We start from the raw sequence: 17551 nt of genomic DNA on the forward strand, positions 1-17551 counted from the left end.
ATGAAAAACCCAACTGCCACTTTTGAAGAGCCCAGAGCAAAAGCAGGATGCCTCATATGCCCCCAGCACACAACACTTGAGGGTTCAGCCAGTCCCCTAAGCCACCCCTCTGACTGACCCCTGGGAACACCCCTCCCCTCACCGCATAGAAGGAACCAGCTCACCCCACCACCTTGGGGAGTGAGCAAGCAAGGAAACTGTCACTTGTTCTCTCTCCCCTCTGCTGAACCAGGAGCCCCAATAAAGCTGTGCCTCAATTTCTTTTAAGAAATTTGATTTATTTCTATTGTCTGGCCTCTGATTGATTTCTATTGATGAAGGAGGCCAAGAGCCTGGTGTGTAACAATTTGGGAACAAGAGACACATGGGGGCTGGGAGGAGGACAGGACTCAGGCTTGGGTGGGGCAGCAACTTGGTAGGTTCAGGTGACCGAGGTGTCAGGGGAAGACCCTCATGCATAGGCCTGGGGACAGGGCCTGGGTTTAATCTCTGGCAAGAGGCAACATGGGGACCACGTAGCCCAGTGGAGGAGGCTGGTGAAGAGGCAAGTGACTGGGAGAGCAGGAGAAAAGCAGAAGGACAGCATTAGAATCCTGATCAGAACAGCCAGGTGGGGGAAGACGGGGCTCTATGGACAGCCCTGGTCACCCCCACACGTGCATGCTCCTGGCACCCGTACACAGTCTAGACCCCAGATGGGAGGTGATTTTAATGAGTGTTGACAGCGAGCATACTTCCAAGAACATGAAACTCCACCTGATTGCTCTTGCTACTTCCCTAAAACTCTGCTCGCATCTATTTCCACATCTGTAAATAGGGAACCCAGCATCACTCAGTGACAAGACATGAACTGGAGCACTGCCTGTGCTGAGGTGTCAGTGCGACCCTCCGAGGTCAGGGTTCACTCACCCCTGAAGCTAGCAGAGGCCAAGAGCCCCATCATAACAGAGAGATGGAGCCGTCTGTCACAGATGTTGACCTCTCAATGTCATTGGTAGACCCACTTCCCAAGACTTAGGAGGCCTTGTCAGTCCCAACGAGTGATGGATGATCTCACTCTTCATCAGCGGATAGCCCTGAGACGTGAACGTGAGATGCTCAATGCTGCTTGGACACTGCATAAAAGTAAATTATGAGGGGGAAAAAAAATGGATCACACAGGCTACAGTGTAGATCCCCTGGAGGAGAGCATTGCAGTCCACTCCTGTGTTCTTGCCTAGAGAATCCCCATGGACAGAGGAGCCTGGAGGGCCGCAGTCCATGGGGTCGCTAAGAGTCGGACAAGACTCAGTGACTTCAGTTTCACTTTTCACTTTCATCCATGGGAGAAGGAAATGGCAACCCACTCCAGTGTTCTTGCCTGGAGAATCCCAGGGACAGGGGAGCCTCGTGAGAGTCGGACACGACTGAAGCGACTTAGCAGCAGTCGCAGCCAGGCCCTTTCAAGAGATCCGCAGAGTTTTCCGGTGGGGGTGGTGTTTTTTTTTGGGGGGGGGGGCGGTGCAGGGGACAATCTTGAGTCTTTTAAGAAAAGCAGGGCTTCCCTCGAAGCTCAGTCAGTAAAGACTCATCCTGCAACGTAGGAGATCCGGCTTCGATCCCAGGGTCAGGAAAATCCCAAGGAGGAGGACATGGCGACCCACTGAAGTACTCTCACCTGGAGAATCCCCATGGTCAGAGGAGCCCGGCGGGCTACAGTCCTCGGGGTCGCAAGAGTCGGACACGACTGAGCGAGTAAACCACCACCGCAGGAAGACTGCAGGTGGGAATGAGGAGAAAGGTTGAGGGGCGTGAAGGACTCGGAGGAGAAAAGAATCCCTGAGGGACTGGAGGAGAAAGGAGTGAGTCAGAAGGGCGCGGCTACTGCCCGGCGTCAGTGACGAGGCGGAGAAAGGACTGATGTGGGGCTGCTGCTGCTGCTGCTGCTGCTAAGTCGCTTCAGTCGTGTCCGACTCTCTGCGACCCCACAGACAGCAGCCCATCAGGCTCCACCGTCCCTGGGATTCTCTAGGCAAGAACACTGGAGTGGGTTGCCATTTCCTTCTCCAATGCATGAAAGTGAAAAGTGAAAGTAAAGTTGCTCAGTCGTGTCCAACTCTCAGCGACCCCGTGGACTGCAGCCCACCAGGCTCCTCTGTCCATGGGATTTTCCAGGCAAGAGTGCCGGAGTGGGGTGCCATTGGCCCTCGTATAAATAGCTCCCGGCAAAGTCGGATCCAACCAGTTTCCACGTGGTGATGGACAGGAAGTCAGGCCCCGGAGCGCGTCTTGGTTTCGCCGCTCAGGTGCTACTCGTGGCTCTCCGGTTCTGCACGGCGCGAGGCGGTGAGTTCGGGGATTAACCTGCGGGGAGCGGACACGGGGCCTTAAGACCCGAGAGGCATGGGGTGTCCGAGGCGGTTCCGGGAACGCCGCTGCGGGGCCGCCTCCCTGCTTTTAAAGCTCCGCGCGCTCCTTTCCCGCTGGGCTCCTGCTCCCCGCCCCTGCTCGCGGCAGGTTGTCGTCCCCGTGCAGGGAAAAGACAAGATCTGGGTGAAAAAGAAATCAATCCCAGCAGGAAGGGAGGGAAGGCAGGGAGACTTGAGAGCCAGGTCGGCGTCACGAAATGCTGCTGCAGCCCCCCGGGCTCCCCCTTCCGGAATTCGGAGTCACTGAAGCGGGTGCAGGAAAGGTGGCGGCCGCTTCCGAGGGACCGAACCCACGCGGTTCAGGGGAAGGCTGGGTGGAGTCTGACCAGTTGCGTTGGCCGCAGGAGAGGTGGCGGGAGATGGGCAAGGGTCTAGGTGGAGTCCACCACTTGGGCGGGAAGTGGGGGGCCTGCGCAGGAGGGAGGGGCGGGGAGATGGCTGGAGTCTGTCCTAGGAAGCCTCCTTAGAGTCCTGCTTGGTCACAACACTATTTTTTCCATATCCCTCCCCGTTCAAAGAACCTCAGGGCCTCCAACAACTTCCCATCTGTGAAGGGATCCTAAACCTGCCCTCTGTCAACTGGCACCCTATCCTCTTGCCTGAGAATTCACCCCAGCAGAAGCCTCCCAGCCTGGCCCCCAGGACATAAAGCAGGAGAGATGGGAGAAGAGTTTCCCAAAGTGTGTGACACAGGGCACAAGGGTGAGGACGGGCACCCCCACTTCTACCCTTTGGTCCCACATTCATATTCCCTGAGACTATGGAGACAGTGGCCTATAATAGCTATATTTAAGACAGGAGTTGGAGAACCTTCTCTTCAAAAGACAGAGTAACACTGTTGGTCTCCACAGGCCATGTGGTGTCTGTGCGTTATGCATCTCCACATTTGTGCTACAAGAGCAGGAAAAGACGACCTGAAAAAAGCAAAAGAACAATGTGACTGCCCTGGGTCACAAAACAGTAACAGATGACTCCTCCCCTAGGGACTAGTGCAAGGGATGCCTTAGCTGCCTGTTGGCGAACCAAAAACTTACTCTGTCCTACCTTGTAGGTTCTGGGTGGTGTGAAGGTGAAAGGAGTGTGGGTCCAGCAGATATGGGCTACTGTCCCCTGACCCCTCTGCTCTAGAATGGCTTCCTTGGTCCATGGAGATGTAGGGGACACTGCACGAAGCCTCAGGCATGAGCAGGGAATAGCGTGTGCATGCTAAGTCACTTCAGTTATGTCCAACTCTTTGTGATCCTATGGACTATAGCCCACGAGGGTCCTCTGTCCAAGAGTTTCTCCAGGCAAGAACACTGGAGTGGCTTGCCATGCTCTCTTCCATGGGATCTTTTCTCACTCAGGGATAGATCCCATATCTACTCCAGCTCCTACATTGCAAGCAGATTCCTTACCGCTGAGCCACAGGGCAGGCCCCAGGGAATAGTGGTCCTACAACAATTCTGATGTCAGGCCTAAGCCACCTGCTGCTCTCTTCCTATTTGTTGCCTCTGGCCCTTCTTATGCCAAACCACCATATCGCTTTAATCCTATGGTGGCTGGTCTATCTGAACTAATGATTAGGGGTTGATGAGCCCAGATCATGATAGACAATGTTGACATTTCATGACCAGAGGCTTCACCTCCACCAGCCCCCAGGACCATACCAGGAGCCACATTGAAATGCTGTAGTATTCCCCACTGCAAATCACATGGCCTTGCTTCAGGACATAAAGGGTCTGTGTTGTGAACCTCCAAGTAAAATGCCATATTCGGCACATAGTACCTTTCTGACCACAGATACCACTGACGCCACAGGTTCTGCTGGGTCATCTGCCCAAGAAGCAAATCATCATTCACCAATCGTCTGTGACTGTTTTTGTGCTAGGACAACAGTTGTAACAGAAAACTATGGTCTGCAGAGCCTGAAATATGTCATATGTACAATTATAGAAATCTATGGCCACATTGGGAATTAAATGGAGATAGGATAGGGACGACACTCCTGCAGCCCTGGAGGGCTGTAGATTGGTACTCCTCTCTGTCATTTTCTCCAGAATATGATATTGTTTACATGTACTATTGGGGGATGAAGGTCAGTGTCAGAAGTGTGAACTTGGAAATCGCTTCTATGGTAGCCCTCACCCCATGGTAATTTACTAACTGTGAAGATTTTTCATTCATATTGCAAATGCAGTGAATGTGAAATGAGCACTATGAGGACCAGTGAATGGGTGACACTCCTGTGGGCAGCACGTGGGACAAATGTGTACTCCTTACCACAGATCTCAGACACCACAGTAATAACAGGCGGGCCATGATGATGTTTCAGACTGCTGGACATGATAACAGTCCCACTCTAGGTCCTTATGAATGTGGGGGTGGCTTCTCTACCAAGTGTACACTTACCCCAGTCAATGACCGTGTGGCTTCCAAAGGCCAGAAGGACTTCTGCACTTGCTGTGGTGAGAGGAGGGCCCTCCTTGCTGATGCCTGGCATCTCTGTCTCTAGTGATGGATTCTGAATATAAGACCTGACTCAGTGCTGGATACTGCACAAAGGACCCAGACATTTTGTTGGGATGTCTGCACTCAGCCTCCTGAACATCCAGCCTTGTGTTTGTCTCTGTTTTTGTATATAATTTTTCCTTTCAATCATGTAGTTTTTAACAGGGCTCACTGCTCTTCTCTTTGCCTTTAGGATCACCCTGTGCTGTGAGCCAGCGACGTACTCTCTGCAGTAAGTCTTGGCTACAGTGGGGCTCTCTGGTCACTTTGGCCACTGCATCTGCTTTGTTGCTGACATAGAGCACTCCACCTGGCATCAGCTCTTTCCCCTTCTCCTTCCTCACTCCTGCTGGAAGCACACAGGAACACCAATCCCACCACTGTCCCTGACCTTCAGCAAAAGTCACCCTTGAGCTGTTGGAGATGCTTCTCATCCATTCTTTCCTCTCGGGCTCCATAGAGCCTGGTGGACTGCACACTTTCCTGCCCTTTCATACCGTGCCCGCCCTGGCACATTCACTTCTCTGAGCCTTTAATCTCCTCCTCTACCACCTGCCTCGGAAGTTCTGGATTTTCTCTTTCATGCCATGTGGGCCAGGCCTTCTCCAGGATTCCAAGACCCATCAAAGTGGTAGATCAGCAGCATCTCCCTGGCCTTGCTAAATCCTGTGAATTCTCCTTTCTGCAGCTTTGGGTTCTGTGTTGGCCTTATGAGCAGAGTAGAGATAATGTTATGTGGTTTCTCCACTTGCTCAGCCTGTAGGTGGTGTTAGGGGCCAGGGGGGCCTTCCTGCTCTACCAACCCAGCTCTGCAGCTTTATTCTGCTCTCACATAAGTTAGGGGAAGAGGTAATGGGTCTTCTCCAAAACCTGCCCTCACCTGCATTTTCCTTCATAGACGCTCACTCTCGTTGCTACAACTTCACCGTCTATCCTCACCCCAGTCCTGGAGAGCCGTGATGTGTGGTTCAAGGCCAGGTCGATGGGAATGTTTTTCTCTCCTATCACTGTGGTGGCACCAAGATCCAATCCACAAGTCCTTTGGGAGAAGAGGTGAAAACTACGAACACTTGGGAAACACAGATGGAAACACTGAGAGACATCGGGAACTTCCTCAAGGGGCAATTGCCTGACATTATACCGGAGAAACACATGGCCAGAGGTGAGTTCAATTTGGTTCAGTTGAGTCGCTCAGTCGTGTCCCACTCTTTGCAGCCCCATGGACTGAAGCACGCCAGCTTCCCTGTCCTTCCCAACTCCCAGAGGTTGCTCAAATTCATGTCCATCAAGTCAACCTCATGTCCATCGAGTCCAGGGGTGAGTTAGGAAGTCCAAATACTGAAGGGGCTGCATCCGCTGTTTATGGGTAAAAAATTCAATTGGGTATTGGTCCTTCCCTAGTAGTCCAGTGGAAGGAGCAGGCCTTGGAGGAGAGAACAGGGCCAATTACCTGGGCCCAAGGGAGGTGGACCACGGTGAGGCAAAGAATTTGTCAAGTCCAGAGCCTGAGCTCTTTCTTTTCCTCGATGGGGTCAGACCCTCCGACCCTGCAGGGCAGGATGACATGCCGTTGTGAAGAAGATGGACACATCAGTGGATCCTGGCATTTCGGCTTCAATGGAGAAATGTGCCTCCGCTTTGATTCAGAGAATGGGCACTGGACAATAGATCATTCTGGAGGGAGACCGATTAAAGAGAAGTGGGAGAATGACAGAGCTGTGACCGACTTCTTCAAGAAGGTCTCCATGGGAGACTGTCGGGCCTGGCTTCAGGATTTTATGGTGCACTGGGAGAAAATGTTGAAGACCTCAGGTAAGTGAGACGAGTATAAGGAAGTGGTAGTCCACTCAAGGTGATATGGACCCAATGTCTGTGTGTGTTTGTGTGTGTCTGTGTGTGTCTGCGTGTGTGTGTTTTGGCAAAGTGACCTATCTAAAGTGAGCTGTTCCTGAAACGGATGGCCCTGGAGAGTGTCATACTGAGTGATTTAAGTCAGAAAGAGAAGGAGAAATATCATATGACATGCTTTATATGTGGAATCTAAAAAGAAATAGTGCAAGAAAACTTACAAAACAGAAAGAGACTCACAGACTTAGAAAACAAGCTTATGGTTACCTGGGGGAAGGGATAGATAGGGACTTTGGGAAGGTCATGTACACACCGCTATTTATAAATGGATAACCAACAAGCTCCCACTGTATAGCACATGAAACTCTACTCAGTGTTATGTGCCAGCCTGGATGGGAGAGGGGTTTAGGGGAGAAGGGGTACATGTGTATCTATGGCTGAATCCTTCACTGTTCACCTGAAACTATCATAGCACTGTTAATGGCTATACCCCAATTAACAATGTTTTGGTCATGAATAAAAATAAAATAAAAGAATGTAAAAAAATAAATTAAAAAAGTGAGTTGATCCTGGGAGAACAATGATCCAGGATGCTCTGTCATCCTCCTTCCTCTTCCACCTCCTGACATCTCTCCTCACAGCACAGGCATTTGGACTACTGAATGTAGATTTTTGCTGATCCAAATCCTGTAGACGTCTTTTTGATATCTGGGATTTATTTCTCACTGTACCCTCTTTCCAAAATCTTTTAAATGTCACCAATTCCACTTCAGGAAAACTGTCAATACCACCTCTGCTGTCAGCTCCCGAGGACTTCATCCTCATATCTCTGATGTCACAGCAGGAATGAGTGGCTGTGTTGGAAACCTTGCTCCCCCATTAGCTGTCAGAGCCCCGTGAGGACTGCACTCCTCCTTTCCCCCCATCTCGCCTGAGGATCTAACACAGGGGCCTCCATGTGATGGGTGCAAGCTGTCTGCACAGTAGGGGTTCTGAGTCAGGGGAGTGAGGAGGCATCTGCCGAGTTTGGGGTCTGGACAAGGGCTTCACTCTTACTCTCCTTGCAGCATCACCGACCACAGGCCCCCCTACAGTGCAGTCCATGGCCACAGCCATCAAATCCAAACCCTGGATCCTCCCCGTGGTCCTCACCAGTTTCATCATAACTGTTTTCCCAGGCTGAGTCCTTTCCAGGAGCAGGTACTGAGAGAGGAAAGGCAGGGGCACAGGGCCTGGTGTGGGATGGGTAAGGTGAATCCCAGCCAACCCCTGCCCTCACTGAACCGCCTCATCGTGGAAATGAGCAGGTGAATAAGACCCCATATCACCTGAGAGCAGAACTTGGACAAGCTCTGGCCTCAGTTCTGAAAGGTCCTCACTGTTAAATGACAGTGGGAAGTGGGGGGTGGCTGGGGGCCTGTTGAAGTTAAGAGGGTTTAGCCAAGTCCCCTGAGTGAGCACAGACTGCTGGCTGGCAGGGCCCTGGTAGGTGGTGTGAGAACAGCAGGCACTCAGGGCGAGGGCAGGACTCACGGGGGCTGAGAGCAGCAGGGGTCTCCACATGATGTGTCAGCGGGGAGGGGACCCACCCAGGGGCCAAGATGAGAGGGGCCGGGCTCTCATCCCAGGAGGAAGGGGTGGGAAGGCCTTTGCAGACCCAACTCCAAAGGCCTGTTCTCACAGGAAGTGGCTTGGGTCACAGCAGGCAAGGCAGGAGCCCCACAGCAGAGACTGTGGGAAGGGCTGAGGCCAGGCCTGTGCTCCTAGAGCAGCAGCAGTTCTGACTCAGTGTGGCCTGCAGGTCACCAGCCTCCTGGGGACCCAGAGCCTCCATCACTGAGCGGCCCTGCCTTGAGCAGAGGTGTTTGGGGATGGGTGGGCCTAAGCTGGGGTGGAGGCGCCCAGCTGGGGGGACCAGGAACAGATGGGGGCAGGGACCCTGGTCCTGAGAGCTCTGTCTGCTTCTCAGAGGCTAGAGCGGCGCAAAGGAAGGAGGTTTGCCTGCAGCCCCCCAGGGCTGTCAGGAAGCAAGGCCCCTCCTCCGGGGACCTGCTCCCTGGTCCTTTAGGACCCCCTCAGGGAGGATCCGGACCTGAGTAAAGGAAGCAGATTGATTCCTCACTGGCTCCAGTCCTGAGCCTGAGCAGGGGATGTCAGGGCCTGGGGTGACTCTGTGATGCAGGAAGGAAAGAGGAGGTGACAAGAAGCTGCTGGGCCTGGGGTGGGGGTGGAGGACATAGAAGCCCCGAAGTGAGGGTGGGTCTGGAAGGGGGGCTGGGGAGGGGCAGCCCCAGGATAGTGACAGAATTTCCTCGATCTCCTGGGCCAACACCTCTTTCTTTTCTGCAGGTGATGCTGCTCCCAGGAAGCCCCAACAGGTGCTCTGTTGGCCTCAGGACTCAGTCTTTGCTTGGCCGCCTTTGATCTCCTGCTGTTTGCATAGTTTGCATATTTTTTAATACAAATCTTTTAATGAGAGATGATGAATTTTTTTTGTTCCATATTATGTTTTGAGAGTGAATATGATGAAAAAAGTGCTTCCCTGGTGGCTGAGACGGTAAAGAATTCACATACATTTCAAGAGACCTGGGTTTGATCCCTGGGTTGGGAATTTCCCCTGGGGGAGGGCATGGCAACACACACCAGTATTCTTGCCTGGAGAATCCCATGGACAGGGGAGCCTGGTGGGCTGTAGTCCATAGTATCAAAAAAAGTTGGACATGACTGAGAGACTAAGCACACACAGCACATGATGAAAAAACTGTGATTTATCTTTATAGAATTGGTCCAGTTCTGTCTCAGTGGGCACTCTGCCTCATTCAGCGATGACTCCATTACTGAATGATCCTGCTGGTGGGGCTAATCAACTACCACTGGAAGATCCTGGGACAGTTTCAGTTTGACAGTTTCACACAAGGCTGGCTCAAAGTTATACAGGTCCTGAAGCTATTTCTCCCTTGGAATGTAGTTTTCTAGCTTTAGAAATTATTTACCAATTATCTTCTTGGTGATTGGAACTGATTTTATTTATTTTAAAAGCTATCATTTTACTGACATATAATTTGTTGTTCATAAAATGAGATGGCAGAGAATGCTGTTCACTTCAGACCTCAGGAGTTCAGACCCTAGGAATCCCAAAGCTGGTGTCCAATCACAGTGACACAGTAGATGTACCATATCATGTCTGTTACCACATCTGATGACCATCCTACTTAGGATTTTTTTTTTTTTCAACCAATTTTACCATTTTCCCTTGGTGGCAAATTTTCCTTCTTTATCATGCATGTGTTCACCAAAGGAGCACTTTTGATTTCATTTAAGAACTTTTCCTTTGCATTCACAACTTGATTAACTGATGCAAATGGCCTGTCTCCTGGCTTATCCTGGCTTTGGCCATGCCTTGGATTTAAAGTGAGAGCCGTGTGATTCTTCCTTTCACTAGGACACTTTGAGGCCACTGTAAAGTTATTTTTGGCCTAATTTCAGTATTGTGTGTCTCAGGGACTCAAGAGGTCTGAGGACACAGAGAGAGATGAGGGAAGGGAAGGTCAGTGGAGCAGTCAGAACACACAGCATTTATGGATTACATTTGCCATCTAATGTAGGCACAGGTCCTGGCCCACAAAACAATTACAATAAGCATCAAAGATCGTTGATCACAAAAAAGCAGGAAGAAGATGGATGAATAGGAAGCCCTGAGCACCCCCTTCCTATGAACACACCTAAAGTACAACTTCCCTGGACTTCCCTGGTGGTTCAGATGGTAAAGCATCTGCCTACAATGCGGGAATCCTGGCTTCTATCCCTGGGTCAGGAAGATCCTCTGGAGAAGGAAATGGCAAGCCACTCCAGTACTCTTGCCTGGAAAATCCCATGGACAGAGGAGCCTGTTAAGCTACAGTCCGTGGGGTCTCTAAGAGGCGAACCCTACTGAGCGACTTGACTTTGCTTTTTACTTTACTTTTAAAGTACAACTTCATATAAAAGCACTCTCATGCTCTCTCTGTGAACATTCTCATGCTAATGTCTGGCAGAAACCCCCTCACAGACAAACCCAGGAATCATGTTTTACCAGCTCTAGGGGCATCCTCAGCCTTGTCAAGTGACACAGAAAATGAATCAGAACAGGGTGGGAGGGAGGTTCATGAGGGAGGGGGTGTATATATACTTATGGCTGACTTACATTGTTGCACAGCAGAAGCCAACACAACGTTGTTGTGTATGTGTGTGTGTTAGTTGCTCAGTGGTGTCCAACTGTTTGCGACCGCATGGACTGTAGCCCACCAGGCTCCTCTGTCCATGGAATTCTCCAGGTTATCTTCCAATTAAAAAAAATTTTTTTAATTAACCAGGAAAAGGGCTCCATATTGCGTGATAGCAGTTACTAGGCAAATGCAGTGTTGAGTTCTGATAATTCCTCATCTCCAAAAGCCTGTGGGAAAGGACAGAAGTCCACACCAAGTCCAGCTTTATGGCCTGTTGACACTAAAGGGATTTAGCAAAATCAGCCTCGTCAAGGCTGTATATTGTCACTCTGTTTATTGAACTTATATGCAGAGTACATTATGAGAAACGCTGGACTAGAAGAAACACAAGCTGGAATCAAGATTGCCAGGAGAAATATCAATAACCTCAGATAAGCAGATGACACCACCCTTATGGCAGAAAGTGAAGAGGAACTCAAAAGCCTCTTGATGAAGGTGAAAGTGAAGAGTGAAAAAGTTGGCTTAAAGCTCAACATTCAGAAAACGAAGATCATGGCCTCTGGTCCCACCACTTCATGGGAAATAGATGGGGAAACAGTGGAAACAGTGTCAGACTTTATTTTTCTGGGCTCCAAAATCACTACAGATGGTGACTGCAGCCATGAAATTAAAAGACGCTTACTCCTTGGAAGGAAAGTTATGACCAACCTAGATAGCATATTGAAAAGCAGAGACACTACTTTGCCAACAAAGGTTCGTCTAGTCAAGGCTGTGGTGTTTCCTGTGGTCATGTATGGATGTGAGAGTTAGACTGTGAAGAAGTCTGAGCACCGAAGAATTGATGCTTTTGAACTCTGGTGTTGGAGAAGACTCTTGAGAGTCCCTTGGACTGCAAGGAGATCCAACCAGTCCATTCTAAAGGAGATCAGCCCTGGGCTTTCTTTGGAAGGAATGATGCTAAAGCTGAAACTCCAGTACTTTGGCCACCTCATGCGAAGAGTTGACTCATTGGAAAAGACTCTGATGCTGGGAGGGATTGGGGGCAGGAGGAGAAGGGGACAACAGAAGATGAGATGGCTGGATGGCATCACCAACTCGATGGACGTGAGTCTCAGTGAACTCCGGGAGTTGGTGATGGACAGGGAGGCCTGGCGTGCTGTGATTCATGGGGTCGCAAAGAGTCAGACACGACTGAGCGACTGATCTGATCTGATATATATTATGCAAAAGTAGGAAGTCAGAAACACTCCAGAAACACCTGGAGTAACAGGCAAATTTGGCCTTGGAATACGGAATGAAGCAGGGCAAAGACTAATAGAGTTTTGCCAAGAAAATGCACTGGTCATAGCACACACCCTCTTCCAACAACAAAAGAGAAGACTCTACACATGGACATCACCAGATGGTCAACACTGAAATCAGACTGATTATATGCTTTGCAGCCATAGATGGAGAAGCTCTATACAGTCAACAAAAGCAAGACCAGGAGCTGACTGTGGCTCAGACCATGAACTCCTTATTGCCAAATTCAGACTTAAATATTTCTATATATTTCACAATGATCACCATAAGTCAGTAAGTTGAGCTACCTTCTGCCACCATGCAAAGATGTTAAACTCTACTATGTTCCCCACATTGTACTTTTCATGCCCCTGACTCATTTATTTTGTAACTGCGGGTCTGTTCCTCTTAATATCCATCCCCTACTTCTTTCACCCTCCACCCACTCTGACAACCACTTGTTTGTTCTTTGCATCTATGACTCTGTTTGTTTGTTTTGTTTTTTAGATTCCACATGCAAAGGCATACAATATTTGTCTTTCTCTGTCTGACTTATTCCACTTAGCTTCCCTGATAGCTCACTTGGTAAAGAATCCATGTGCAATGCAGGAGACCCCGGTTCGAATTCTGGGTTGGGAAGATTCACTGGAGGAGGGATAGGCTACCCACTCCAGTATTCTTGGACTACCCTGATGGCTCAGCTGGTAAAGAATCCACCTGCAATGCGGGAGACCTGAGTTCAATCCCTGGGTTGGGAAGATCCCCTGGAGAAGGGAAAGGCTACACACTCCAGTATTCTGGCCTGGAGAATTCCATGGACTGTATGGTTCATGGGGTCGCAAAGAGTCGGTCATGACTGAGCGACTTTCACTTTCCCTTTCTAGGTCCACCCACGTTGTCACCAATCGCTGTGGCTCCTTTTTAGGGGCTGGGGGCCCACACCATGCAGCAGGTAGGACTTCCCTTTCCAGGGACTGAACCCATGCCCCTGCAGTGGAAGCACAGGGTCTTAACCCCGGACCACCAAGGAAGTCTATATCTTTTAAAGTCTATAATCAACATAAGTGTTTCCAGTGACTAAAAGTGAGTGGGCAGTTCGTTAAAATACCTATCATACTTGTAATAAGTATAGTATTATATGGACTAATTTTATGAAGCTCATAAAGTATAAACATCATAATAAGTGGAAGTGACTTCTAATTCTGGCATTCACTTTGTCTAAAAGATCAAGGGCTTCACCGAGAAAAATCATTAGTTTTTTCATTTCTGCAAACTTGAAAATAGTACAGCTTGGAAATATGATTCTCCACAGAATTTACAGGTTGGTATGATGATTCATGGCTGAAGTAATATCATTCATCTGCTCTTACTTCCATAGCCTGGGAACATGTCTTATAATTTTGCCAAATGCCTACATGTTTCTAATATACTCCCAAAGATAAAGGACTTTAAGCTGTTTTATTCAAAAGGAAGGCACTCTATAAACTATATCTCAATAACTTTCTATAAGTTATATCTCAATTATAACTGTCTGTAAATTATGTCTCAGTAACTGATGTACATTAAAGACGGAAAGAGAGAAGACTAATAATAGTGGGACAAAAGAAAAACAGTGAACTTGTCCCACCTATGAGCACATCTATTGATCTGTTGTTTGGAAACGGTTTTTAAACCTTCCCCCCCCTCCACTAGGACTAAATGACTGCCCGTGTGTGCACGCATGTGAAGTTGCTTCAGTCGTGTCCGACTCTTTGTGACCCCACAGACCGCAGCCCGCCAGCCTCCTCTGTCCATGGAATTCTCAAGGCAAGAATACTGGAGTGGGCTGCCGTTTCCTTCTCCAGAGGATCTTCCCAAGCCAGGAATGGAACCCAGGTCTCCTGCATTGGCAGGCGGATTGTTTTTACCACTGAGCCACCTGGGAAGCCCCTAGGAGCTCTGTCGCCAAAGTCTTACAGGAAAAGAGTTTTGGGCCTACAGTTTTATATCCAGACAGTTTCATTTAAATGGGAAGGGTGTGTGTATTAGTTTTCTGTTTCTGCCATAACACACGACAGACTCAGCTGCTCAAATCAAACCCACTATTTTCACACACTTCTTGCCTGCAGGACAGAAGTCCGAGGTGACTCCCTGAGTTTCGCTGCCCTGGTTCTCCCCAGCCTGAAATCAAAGTGTGGACCAGCTGGGCCCCTGGCCTGGGGCCCTGAGAGGAATCAGCTTCGCACCCCACCTCCCCACCTCACTAGATCACTAACAGAAGCCATTTCCTTAGAGTTTCTGGACTGGGAAGCCATTAAGACCCAGGACTAGGAGGGGGTGCCCCAGAAGTTTCTTGCTGGTGGTTCCTCACCCCTGACTCATTTCTCCCTGCAGGCTCTTCCTCCTTGTAAATTCTCCTGGGGCTGGTTGACATCCTCCGGTCAAGGCAAGGCCAGATAAAATTTAAAAACTGGCAAAAAAAAAAAAGTACAGTATGGAGGAGAGGTAGCACACAGAGAAGAGGGCGTGGCAGGAAATGCTGCTGCCCACAGGCCACCCCTCCCCCTCAGAAAGCAGGAGCCCCTGAGTTGGGCAGGGCAGGATAAGCAGTTCCTCCCTGTGGTTCCCCGGAGAACCCTGAGAAGACCTGAAATGCTCTGAAAAGCAAGTGAGCAAGTGAATGCACGCACGCGCACAGACACACACACAAACACACCCCTCCCCCTCAGCTGATAAATTCATGACACCTCTGCTTTTACCCTTGAACTTGGCCAGAGGAAAACCACAAAGCGAGTTAGTGCTCACTTCCCCCAAACACTGGCATGTTACCCTTTTGCCTGAGGACAAACCCCGGTGAAGCCCTCAGTTCCTGAAGTAGGAGGAACAGAAGTACAGTTTCCCAAAGTGGGGCTTGGGCCCTGAGGGTGGGCATGGGCACCCCACTTCTACCCTCTGGTCCCAGATCCGTATAGTCACCTGCTGGGGACACAAACGTCACAGTGGCACTTGACTGAGGCGGGACTCTGCAAGCTTTTCCCTGCAGGCCATTTGGAATCAATCTCTGTCTCAGGGACCCACCCCCACCTTTGTAGAGCAAAAGCAGCTGAAGACAACAGGCAAATCAATGTGGGGGACAGGAGTGCCACTGTCCTAGCTTACCATCCTCAGATTTAGGGTATATGGGGTCCCAGAAATCGGTGCCTCACCCCTAGTGAACCTGCTGAGGGGCTCCTCAGCCTGTCTTTGAAGAGCCCTGGCTGTGGTTTTCGGGACAGTGGATGTGCTAGGAGTGTGGGTGTGCTATGGAGTGCCTTCCTGGTCTAAGGGGCCACGAGAGATGATTTGTGAAGCTGAAGGTGTGAGGAGAGGGTGTATCTGATGACCACTGAGCCCACCTGACCTAATGAGTACTGGGTTGAGGAGCACAGATCACGACAGGCACTCCTGGGTTGCCAGGTCCCTTGATATCCTATGGTATCCAGCTTTGGATTCTGTGCTCCTCGCCCCCTCTGTGATCCGGCTTCCTCAGGAGCGGCCTCCACATGCTTTCCATCTCCCCGCAACTTCCTCTTCCGCCTCAAGCTAGCAAAGGGCACCCTTTTGACTGGTGATGGGGAGGGCTGGACAGGGACAGTCCTTGCTCTGCCAAGCGCAGCCCTACAGAGGGATGCACTTGCTGTCACAGGGATCAGGAAGGGATGCCTGTGGGTCCTTTCCTCCCAACCCCAACCATCACCTGCATTTCTCTGTCACAGACTCTCACTCTCTTTGCGATGACTTCACCACCAATCTTGAGCCCAGACTAGGATAACCACAGGGTGTGGTCCAGGCCAGGTCAGTGAGACTTTCATTTACTATCCTTGTTTAGTGACAAGGTTAAATTCTTTGGTCCTCTGGGACATGAAGGTGAAAGGCCAGGGAAGACAGACAGAGACTCCAAAAAACCTGGGGAAGAACTAAAAACAAAGCCAGCTTGACATGAAGCTGGAAACTGTCACAACCAATGGGAAGTAGGAAGGCCCAGGGCAGAGGCAGAAGAATCACTGTAGGGTTACAGAACTATGTGTTTGCATACAGACTGGAAGTTCGTCCCACCTAAGAGGCCCAGCAGCCAGGGCAGGGACAGAGAGGATAGAGCAGGACCAGGAGACTGGAAGAAAAGCAGAGGAGTGATGGGGCATTGAGACAGGTTGTCTAGACCAGACACAGACCTTCCCTGCTGGGGGTAGGACTTCCCACCCTGCAGGGAGGGTGATGTGTCAGGGCAAAGCAATGGATGCTCCAGCAGATTCTGGCAGTTTGGCTTCCAAGGACGGAAAGAAGACTTTTTGACTCAGAGAACAGAAACTGAACAGTGGTTCATCTTGGAGGCAGACATCGGACAATCAGAGAGCTGTGACTGAGTTCCTCATGAAAATCCCAAATGGAGACTGTAAGTGCTGGCTTGAGCAAGTTTTTGTGCACTGGGATAAATTGCCAAAGACAATAGGTAATTGAGATGCTCAGGATGGAGTGGTAGTTCTGTTGAAATGAGATAGACCTATCCCACTCTGTGTGTGTGTGTGTGTGTGTGTGTGTGTGTTCAGGAAAACGGTCCATGTGCCATGACTTGGTCCTGGGAGGACAATTGCCCTGGGGATGCTCTGCCATCCTCCCTTTCTCTTCCCACCTCCTGACATCTCTTCCTCACATCACAGGCCTTTGGACTATTCACTAATTGAAATGATTCAACTATGGAATCATTTTGATCCCAGAGATTTACTTCTTATTCCCTCTTTCCAGAATCTTTTCTTTTTCGTCTCACTTGTTCTATTTCTGGAATACCTTCATACCACCTGACATGCCAGCTTCTGGAAACACTCTCTACGACCTTCCTCATGAGTCACCTCATTTTCCGTCACAGCAGGAGTGACTGGATATACAACCTATGCTTCCCATATTAGGTGTTTGAGCTGCGTGGGCCCAATCCTAAGACCTGAGCCCTTTCCTCACCAAACAATAGGAGTCACAGCCCTCCTACACTACACATTCATCAACTGATGGCAAGGCATCTATTGACAATAAATTCTACTGTGCTGCAGCTGTGGGGAGGCAGAAGAACATGGACCAGGACACAGGATCTGTCTCTGCCCTGGGGCAGGGCCGTGGGACGGCAGGTTTGTAAATTACCAATTATAAAGAAAAGGCACTACTCTTCCAGTATTCTTGGGCTTCCCCTGTGGCTCAGCTAGTAAAGAATCCACCTGCAATGTAGGAGACCTGGGTTCAATCCCTGGATTGGGAACATAACCTGGAGAAGGGAAAGGCTACCCACTCCAGTATTCTGGCCTGGAGAATTTC

The 17551-nt window shown here is 49.9% G+C and overlaps 1 protein-coding gene and 1 pseudogene across 1 annotated transcript in view; both read left to right on the forward strand.

Annotated features, from left to right (window-relative positions):
• The window catches only part of LOC109564039 (UL16-binding protein 1-like), a 267031-nt gene that overhangs the window by 165594 nt on the left and 83886 nt on the right, over positions 1-17551 (forward strand). The window lies entirely within an intron of this gene.
• LOC139184844 (UL16-binding protein 1-like) lies at positions 1898-9224 on the forward strand (annotated as a pseudogene).

Source organism: Bos indicus, chromosome 9 (assembly GCF_029378745.1).
Source record: "Bos indicus isolate NIAB-ARS_2022 breed Sahiwal x Tharparkar chromosome 9, NIAB-ARS_B.indTharparkar_mat_pri_1.0, whole genome shotgun sequence".
Taxonomy (NCBI): domain Eukaryota; kingdom Metazoa; phylum Chordata; class Mammalia; order Artiodactyla; family Bovidae; genus Bos; species Bos indicus.